Raw genomic sequence first — 10000 nt, 5'->3', positions numbered from 1 at the left:
TTCAATACTCAAATGTACTCTTCTCGGTTCTAGCGAAGCCGAGTTCCGTCACGTTCGACCAACGGGAATCGAACGCGCAGAAGTCGCCATAGGATTGACGACACAAAAACGTTCGAAAAAAAAAGAAAACGACGAACGCGCGAAGATACGCGCGTTCGCCGGCCGGGCGTAAAGTACATTATGATATATAACAACCATCGAGATCGAAGCTCCGTTCGTCAGGAAACGACGGGGATATATACACCCGATTCTGAATCCTCTGTACAGCACACGATCTCGCGAACGAGTAAGCACGGTGGCTAGCCCATGTTATATATGTGTTTGATTCTACTCTCTCGTCCAATTATTCAAGAAACAGCGCGCGTGCATCTCTCCATCGTTCGGGTGATAGTAAAGATTCGATGGGATTCGCGCGGCCGTCCGCCTCGAGCGGTCTTTCGTCCCAATATCCAGAAGCAGAGTTTGAAAAACTCTAGCGACGGCACGGGTGTCCGACTCACGACATCGAGGTTTCGAAGCCGGCGATCCCCTCCGAACGGATGGCGACCACGCGACCGACTGAAAGCATGAAAAATCGACGAAAGATAGAACACATCTCCGTTCGGGTGGTGTTTTTTTTTTTAAAAAAAAAAAAAACAAAAATTCGATGGGACTCGCAGCCATCGTCCTCGCGCGGTCTTTCGTCCCGATATCCAGAAGCAGAGTTTGAAAAACTCTAGCGACGGCACGGGTGTCCGACTCACGACAACGAGGATAGACAGCCGGTCCCCTCCGAACGGGTTATGCGACGATAAACTCGATGAAACTTTAGTCTCGTTCAGGTAGTGTGTGTCTTGTAAATCAAAAATTCGATGGGACTCGCATCCATCGTCCTCGCGCGGTCTTTCGTCCCAACATCCAGAAGCAGAGTTTGAAAAACTCTAGCGACGGCACGGGTGTCCGACTCACGACAACGAGGATAGACAGCCGGTCCCCTCTGAACGGTATATTATATATGAGATGATAGACGACAAACTGGATGAAACTTTAAGTCTCGTTCAGGTAGTGTGTAAATCAAAAATTCGATGGGACTCGCATCCGTCGTCCTCGCGCGGTCTTTCGTCCCGATATCCAGAAGCAGAGTTTGAAAAACTCTAGCGACGGCACGGGTCTCCGACTCACGACAACGAGGAAAGACAGCCGGTCCCCTCTGAACGGTATATTATATGAAACTTTAAGTCTCGTTCAGGTAGTGTTTAAATAAAAAATTCGATGGGACTCGCATCCGTCGTCCTCGCGCGGTCTTTCGTCCCGATATCCAGAAGCAGAGTTTGAAAAACTCTAGCGACGGCACGGGTGTCCGACTCACGACAACGAGGAAAGACAGCCGGTCCCCTCTGAACGGTATATTATATGAAACTTTAAGTCTCGTTCAGGTAGTGTTTAAATAAAAAATTCGATGGGACTCGCATCCGTCGTCCTCGCGCGGTCTTTCGTCCCGATATCCAGAAGCAGAGTTTGAAAAACTCTAGCGACGGCACGGGTGTCCGACTCACGACAACGAGGAAAGACAGCCGGTCCCCTCTGAACGGTATATTATATGAAACTTTAAGTCTCGTTCAGGTAGTGTGTAAGTCAAAAATTCGATGGGACTCGCATCCGTCGTCCTCGCGCGGTCTTTCGTCCCGATATCCAGAAGCAGAGTTTGAAAAACTCTAGCGACGGCACGGGTGTCCGACTCACGACAACGAGGATAGACAGCCGGTCCCCTCTGAACGGTATATAATATGAAACTTTAAGTCTCGTTCAGGTAGTGTGTAAGTCAAAAATTCGATGGGACTCGCATCCGTCGTCCTCGCGCGGTCTTTCGTCCCGATATCCAGAAGCAGAGTTTGAAAAACTCTAGCGACGGCACGGGTGTCCGACTCACGACAACGAGGATAGACAGCCGGTCCCCTCTGAACGGTATATAATATACATTATGCGACGGTAGACGATCAACTAGACGAAACTTTAGTCTCGTTCAGGTGGTGTAAAAAAAATTCGATGGGATACGCACGCACGGCTGTCGTCGTCCTCGAGCGGTCTTTCGTCCCAATATCCAGAAGCAGAGTTTGAAAAACTCTAGCGACGGCACGGGTGTCCGACTCACGACATCGAGGCTTCGAAGCCGGCGGCGTTCCCCTCTGAACGAACTTCGGCTAGACTAGTTACGAATCGTTGCTACACATCGTCTTCATCGTCGTCGTCGTCGACATCGACATCATCATCATATCATCATCATCATCATCATCATCATCGGTCATCGTCGCATAGCGGGCCAACATCCACGCGATGCGTCTTCGTTCTAGGTTACCCGATCCACGAGTATGTTACACGTGGTTTCGTTATTTCGAACGAAACGACATACGAAGAGCACACGCCCTTTGGGTAGGAAGCACGTTTCGAGAACGACGAGAGTTTCGATGAAAGAGACGAGAGAAGTCGACGCAGAAGGTATCCATGGATCTTCGAAGAGAACCTTCGAAGATGTATATCGGTATCCTTTCGCTCTGCGCGACTCGCTACAAGTTCTTTCGCTCTCGTCGACTCGTTCTAGACGCTTCGTTCGATCCCAAAGAGGAGTCTTCGATATGTCCCGTTGCTAGGAGGAGAACAAACGCAACACAGACCACGAAACATAGAAGAGAATAGGCGAGCATGATCACTCCGACACGAGGCACTTTAGAGATTTTCTTATTAGTTTGCATGGACTTTTATATTTCGTTTGTACGGTTTCCACGATGCAAATACGAAATACGAGATCGTGACGGCGGGTCTTTCTGTGTACGGCCTCTCGCAGGCGCCACGACTGCATTTCTCTTTACACCTGGTTTCCATCGTAATTTTTTCGTTTGATATCGAGCCTTAACTTTTGTTGGCTCTTTCGAAGCTAGAGTTCCCTTTTATTAGAATTTCATATATATATATATATATTATATGTTATATGTTTTATTCGGAGACGGCGGGTCTTTCTGTTTACGACCTCACGCAGGCGCCTCGAATAAGTTTCATTCGCATTTCGTTTTTATACTTGTATATATATATCTCTTCATCCCGATGATCGAGAGAGAGTGCCACCTTCTCTTCGTATAATTCCGTAGCTGGAGGGTCGTCTCCTCCTTAAGAATATTTCTATTCGTGCCAACGGAGGTTGCCAAGCTCCCTGGCGTTTTCGTTTGTTAAAGTATATAGCTTGTTAATACGTCGTATATACTTTCGTCGATACAGGAGGAGTACGGCTCCTTACCGACCATTGTGATATATATTTCATAGTTTTTATATGTGTTCAAGTCAAATTCTTTTGGTATCGTATCGTTAATGATCCTTCCGCAGGTTCACCTACGGAAACCTTGTTACGACTTTTACTTCCTCTAAATGATCAAGTTTGGTCATCTTCCCGGTAACATCGGCAATGCTTATCACATTGCCGCCGCGCACCAGTCCGAAGACCTCACTAAATCATTCAATCGGTAGTAGCGACGGGCGGTGTGTACAAAGGGCAGGGACGTAATCAACGCGAGCTTATGACTCGCGCTTACTGGGAATTCCTCGTTCATGGGGAATAATTGCAAGCCCCAATCCCTAGCACGAAGGAGGTTCAGCGGGTTACCCGGGCCTTTCGGCCAGGGAAAACACGCTGATTCCTTCAGTGTAGCGCGCGTGCGGCCCAGAACATCTAAGGGCATCACAGACCTGTTATTGCTCAATCTCGTGCGGCTAGAAGCCGCCTGTTCCTCTAAGAAGATTTGTTTGTACGTTGGTAGTAAAAACCCACCGACCGAAGCCGGGGGCCTTCGAGATACCATAAGTTACGTCTATTTAGCAGGCTAGAGTCTCGTTCGTTATCGGAATTAACCAGACAAATCGCTCCACCAACTAAGAACGGCCATGCACCACCACCCACCGAATCAAGAAAGAGCTATCAATCTGTCAATCCTTCCGGTGTCCGGGCCTGGTGAGGTTTCCCGTGTTGAGTCAAATTAAGCCGCAGGCTCCACTCCTGGTGGTGCCCTTCCGTCAATTCCTTTAAGTTTCAGCTTTGCAACCATACTTCCCCCGGAACCCAAAAGCTTTGGTTTCCCGGAAGCTGCCCGCCGAGTCATCGGAGGAACTTCGGCGGATCGCTGGCTGGCATCGTTTATGGTTAGAACTAGGGCGGTATCTGATCGCCTTCGAACCTCTAACTTTCGTTCTTGATTAATGAAAACATTTTTGGCAAATGCTTTCGCTTCTGTCCGTCTTGCGACGATCCAAGAATTTCACCTCTAACGTCGCAATACGAATGCCCCCATCTGTCCCTATTAATCATTACCTCGGGGCTCCGAAAACCAACAAAATAGAACCGAGGTCCTATTCCATTATTCCATGCACACAGTATTCAGGCGAAGGTAGCCTGCTTTAAGCACTCTAATTTGTTCAAAGTAAACGTATCGGCCCACCTCGACACTCAGTGAAGAGCACCGCGATGGGATATTAGTTGGACCGCCCGCGAGGAGCTAAGCCCACCGATAGGACGTACCACATAATGCCAGTTAAACACCGCGAGCGGTGAACCGACACTGTGACACACAGATTCAACTACGAGCTTTTTAACCGCAACAACTTTAATATACGCTATTGGAGCTGGAATTACCGCGGCTGCTGGCACCAGACTTGCCCTCCAATTGGTCCTCGTTAAAGGATTTAAAGTGTACTCATTCCGATTACGGGGCCTCGGATGAGTCCCGTATCGTTATTTTTCGTCACTACCTCCCCGTGCCGGGAGTGGGTAATTTGCGCGCCTGCTGCCTTCCTTGGATGTGGTAGCTGTTTCTCAGGCTCCCTCTCCGGAATCGAACCCTGATTCCCCGTTACCCGTTACAACCATGGTAGGCGCAGAACCTACCATCGACAGTTGATAAGGCAGACATTTGAAAGATGCGTCGCCGGTGCTAGATGACCATGCGATCAGCACAAAGTTATTCAGAGTCACCAAAACAAACGATGGACGGACAGACGAGCCATCCGCCACCGATTGGTTTTGATCTAATAAAAGCATTCCTACCATCTCTGGTCGGAATCTGTTTGCATGTATTAGCTCTAGAATTACCACAGTTATCCAAGTAAATGTAGGTATGATCTAAGAAACCATAACTGATTTAATGAGCCATTCGCGGTTTCACCTTAATGCGGCATGTACTGAGACATGCATGGCTTAATCTTTGAGACAAGCATATGACTACTGGCAGGATCAACCAGGGATCTTATTCGTATAACAATTCTTATAAATTTCGTTTAAGTTCTCTTCGTGTCGTAGGTGGGACGTAAGCACCGTACGACGAGACTTTTCGTTCTTAAGATAGATATATCTATAAAATATATCTCCTAGCGACGTTCGAGATACACCCATAGTTCAGTAATAATCTTCGAACGCCGCTCGCAGCCACTTTGTAATTCTCAACTCCACCTCCTCTCTTCTCTCTCTCTCTCTCTCTCATAGTCTTATATAAAATGTTTAGAATCGTACTTCTAAAGGAACATTTCCATAATGCTGTCTTCGTGTAAAAAGACTTATTAGAATATCTTAGCGGTAAAGCACGTATACGCACCTCACGCTGAACGAACAAGCGCGTATCCCAGTGCGTCGCGCTGGACATACCGTAAGAATATTCTTTCAATCGGTAGAACATTTTCGGCAGAAGACATACTACGCAAAGATAGTACGCTCCTACCGCCTCATCGGATACTTCTGCGAAAGCAGAAGTTTTTATAGAAAGCAGACGGTTATACTCTTTTGAATGAATCGATGCTCAGTTAGTACAAGCACACACGCATCTAACAATTTTTGTTAGAATACGTACACACAGGTCACCAGCTTCCCGACTCAGGGGAACCTTGCCACGATATTTGGTCATTACGTCCAGGACAGCGACCCGCGGCGCAGCAGTGTAGAGAAAAAACCAGAACGAGAACGGAGGAACAGTCGAGAAATAGCGTAAAATACACTAAGACTCGAGGAGCGGTGACTGAATTCTCAACCGAGGCCGTAGAATAGCCACGCGCTCAACGCTGTTCCGACCGAACCGTCCGGCTCGACGTCTCTCTTATAGATACGAAAGCGCCAGCCGGAAGGCCGGCGCCGGCCGGGCTAGCGGCCGCGCGCTTACGGTGCAAAACCTCCGTAGCAACGTACCGTTCGGAAGGGACGCTGGAACTTAGTCTCGCGAACGCTCGATCACTACTATACAAAGCCAATATCCAACCATCGAAATACATTACCAGACGTTTTATTAACATAATAGAAATGCATTTTTACCAAAAAATTAATTTTTTTTTTCACCGAAAAATTGCATCAGTAAACATACTCTTTTATCGAATACGGACAAAAAATAAGTTTATAATCAATTACAATACGTTAAAATAAGTAGAAATATGCAAAAAAATATATACCTTGTAACGTTAATTAACGAAAAAATTAGAAAAATATCCCAGTCGTGTCAGTTCGACGAACGCTAATTTTTTGAAAAAATCGATAAAAATGTTTAATCCCGACGTATTTAATAGAGATAGAACGATTCCCGTAAAAAAATTCATACCTTGTAACGCTTTTAAACGAATAAACTCGAAAAAACTTTTTCGCCCTCGGAATTTTTCTAAGTCCCAACGTACCGGCTCGGAATTTTTCTATGTTCCAACGACCGGTCGTGTCGGTCCAAACGTTTTTATATCCGTCTGCCGACGATATAAACGCTTAATCCCGACGTATTTTATCGAGTTATAACGATTTCTTGAAAAATATTCGTACGTTATAACGCTTTTTAACGAATTAATCGAAAAAGAGTGTTCGGTCCGAAAATTTTCTAAGTACGAACGACCGGCCGCATAGGTCCGTTTTTAAAAATCGTTCTCGGACGGAAATAAACCATTAATCCCGACGTATTTCGTCGAGTTACGTCGATTTATGCAAAAAAATTCATACCTTGTAACGCTTTTTAACGAATAAACTCGAAAAAACTTTTTCGCCCTCGGAATTTTTCTAAGTCCCAACGTACCGGCTCGGAATTTTTCTATGTTCCAACGACCGGTCGTGTCGGTCCAAACGTTTTTATATCCGTCTGCCGACGATATAAACGCTTAATCCCGACGTATTTTATCGAGTTATAACGATTTCTTGAAAAATATTCGTACGTTATAACGCTTTTTAACGAATTAATCGAAAAAGAGTGTTCGGTCCGAAAATTTTCTAAGTACGAACGACCGGCCGCATAGGTCCGTTTTTAAAAATCGTTCTCGGACGGAAATAAACCATTAATCCCGACGTATTTCGTCGAGTTACGTCGATTTATGCAAAAAAATTCATACCTTGTAACGCTTTTTAACGAATAAACTCGAAAAAACTTTTTCGCCCTCGGAATTTTTCTAAGTCCCAACGTACCGGCTCGGAATTTTTCTATGTTCCAACGACCGGTCGTGTCGGTCCAAACGTTTTTATATCCGTCTGCCGACGATATAAACGCTTAATCCCGACGTATTTTATCGAGTTATAACGATTTCTTGAAAAATATTCGTACGTTATAACGCTTTTTAACGAATTAATCGAAAAAGAGTGTTCGGTCCGAAAATTTTCTAAGTACGAACGACCGGCCGCATAGGTCCGTTTTTAAAAATCGTTCTCGGACGGAAATAAACCATTAATCCCGACGTATTTCGTCGAGTTACGTCGATTTATGCAAAAAAATTCATACCTTGTAACGCTTTTTAACGAATAAACTCGAAAAAACTTTTTCGCGCTCGGAATTTTTCTAAGTCCCAACGTACCGGCTCGGAATTTTTCTATGTTCCAACGACCGGTCGTGTCGGTCCAAACGTTTTTATATCCGTCTGCCGACGATATAAACGCTTAATCCCGACGTATTTTATCGAGTTATAACGATTTCTTGAAAAATATTCGTACGTTATAACGCTTTTTAACGAATTAATCGAAAAAGAGTGTTCGGTCCGAAAATTTTCTAAGTACGAACGACCGGCCGCATAGGTCCGTTTTTAAAAATCGTTCTCGGACGGAAATAAACCATTAATCCCGACGTATTTCGTCGAGTTACGTCGATTTATGCAAAAAAATTCATACCTTGTAACGCTTTTTAACGAATAAACTCGAAAAAACTTTTTCGCGCTCGGAATTTTTCTAAGTCCCAACGTACCGGCTCGGAATTTTTCTGTTCCAACGACCGGTCGTGTCGGTCCAAACGTTTTTATATCCGTCTGCCGACGATATAAACGCTTAATCCCGACGTATTTTATCGAGTTATAACGATTTCTTGAAAAATATTCGTACGTTATAACGCTTTTTAACGAATTAATCGAAAAAGAGTGTTCGGTCCGAAAATTTTCCAAGTACGAACGACCGGCCGCATAGGTCCGTTTTTAAAAATCGTTCTCGGACGGAAATAAACCATTAATCCCGACGTATTTCGTCGAGTTACGTCGATTTATGCAAAAAAATTCATACCTTGTAACGCTTTTTAACGAATAAACTCGAAAAAACTTTTTCGCCCTCGGAATTTTTCTAAGTCCCAACGTACCGGCTCGGAATTTTTCTATGTTCCAACGACCGGTCGTGTCGGTCCAAACGTTTTTATATCCGTCTGCCGACGATATAAACGCTTAATCCCGACGTATTTTATCGAGTTATAACGATTTCTTGAAAAATATTCGTACGTTATAAACGCTTTTTAACGAATTAATCGAAAAAGAGTGTTCGGTCCGAAAATTTTCCAAGTACGAACGACCGGCCGCATAGGTCCGTTTTTAAAAATCGTTCTCGGACGGAAATAAACCATTAATCCCGACGTATTTCGTCGAGTTACGTCGATTTATGCAAAAAAATTCATACCTTGTAACGCTTTTTAACGAATAAACTCGAAAAAACTTTTTCGCCCTCGGAATTTTTCTAAGTCCCAACGTACCGGCTCGGAATTTTTCTATGTTCCAACGACCGGTCGTGTCGGTCCAAACGTTTTTATATCCGTCTGCCGACGATATAAACGCTTAATCCCGACGTATTTTATCGAGTTATAACGATTTCTTGAAAAATATTCGTACGTTATAACACTTTTTAACGAGTTATTTGGAGGGGATCTTTCGGCCTTTTCGTAGCGGTGCGAAAAAATTCTAAGTTCCAACGTCCCAGTCACGTTGGTCCGGAGGATGAAATTTTTCAAAAAAATAAAGTGAAATCGCTACTTTCGACTAGATTTCGTCGAAACGTAACGATTTCACGCAAAATTTCGATACGTTATAACGCTTTTTAGCGAGTTATTTCGAGTTGAACTTTCGGTACTTTCGTAACGGGGCGAAAAAATTCTAAGTTCCAACGTCCGGTCACGTTGGTCCGGAGGATGAAATTTTTTAAAAAAATAAAGTGAAATCGCTACTTTCGACTAGATTTCGTCGAAACGTAACGATTTCACGCAAAATTTCGATACGTTATAACGCTTTTTAGCGAGTTATTCGAGTTGAACTTTCGGTACTTTCGTAACGGGGCGAAAAAATTCTAAGTTCCAACGTCCCGGTCAGGTTGGTCCGGAGGACGAAATTTTTTAAAAAAATAAAGTGAAATCGCTACTTTCGACTAGATTTCGTCGAAACGTAACGATTTCACGCAAAATTTCGATACGTTATAACGCTTTTTAGCGAGTTATTTCGAGTTGAACTTTCGGTACTTTCGTAACGGGGCGAAAAAATTCTAAGTTCCAACGTCCCGGTCACGTTGGTCCGGAGGATGAAATTTTTTAAAAAAATAAAGTGAAATCGCTACTTTCGACTAGATTTCGTCGAAACGTAACGATTTCACGCAAAATTTCGATACGTTATAACGCTTTTTAGCGAGTTATTTCGAGTTGAACTTTCGGTACTTTCGTAACGGGGCGAAAAAATTCTAAGTTCCAACGTCCCGGTCACGTTGGTCCGGAGGATGAAATTTTTTAAAAAAATAAAGTGA

The 10000-nt window shown here is 44.3% G+C and overlaps 1 non-coding gene across 1 annotated transcript; it reads right to left on the bottom strand.

Annotated features, from left to right (window-relative positions):
• Nucleotides 1-3337: 3337 nt before the first annotated feature.
• On the bottom strand, nt 3338-5262 carry LOC126877803 (small subunit ribosomal RNA). Its single transcript, XR_007695344.1, has one exon. It is a non-coding gene; the product is annotated as a small subunit ribosomal RNA (ribosomal RNA).
• Between the last annotated feature and the right edge of the window lie 4738 nt (nt 5263-10000).

The sequence above is a fragment of the Bombus huntii genome, unplaced genomic scaffold, assembly GCF_024542735.1.
Source record: "Bombus huntii isolate Logan2020A unplaced genomic scaffold, iyBomHunt1.1 ctg00000248.1, whole genome shotgun sequence".
NCBI classification, from domain to species: Eukaryota; Metazoa; Arthropoda; class Insecta; order Hymenoptera; family Apidae; genus Bombus; species Bombus huntii.
Note: the sequence above shows the minus strand (reverse complement) of the source record. Positions and strands in the feature narration are given on the sequence as shown.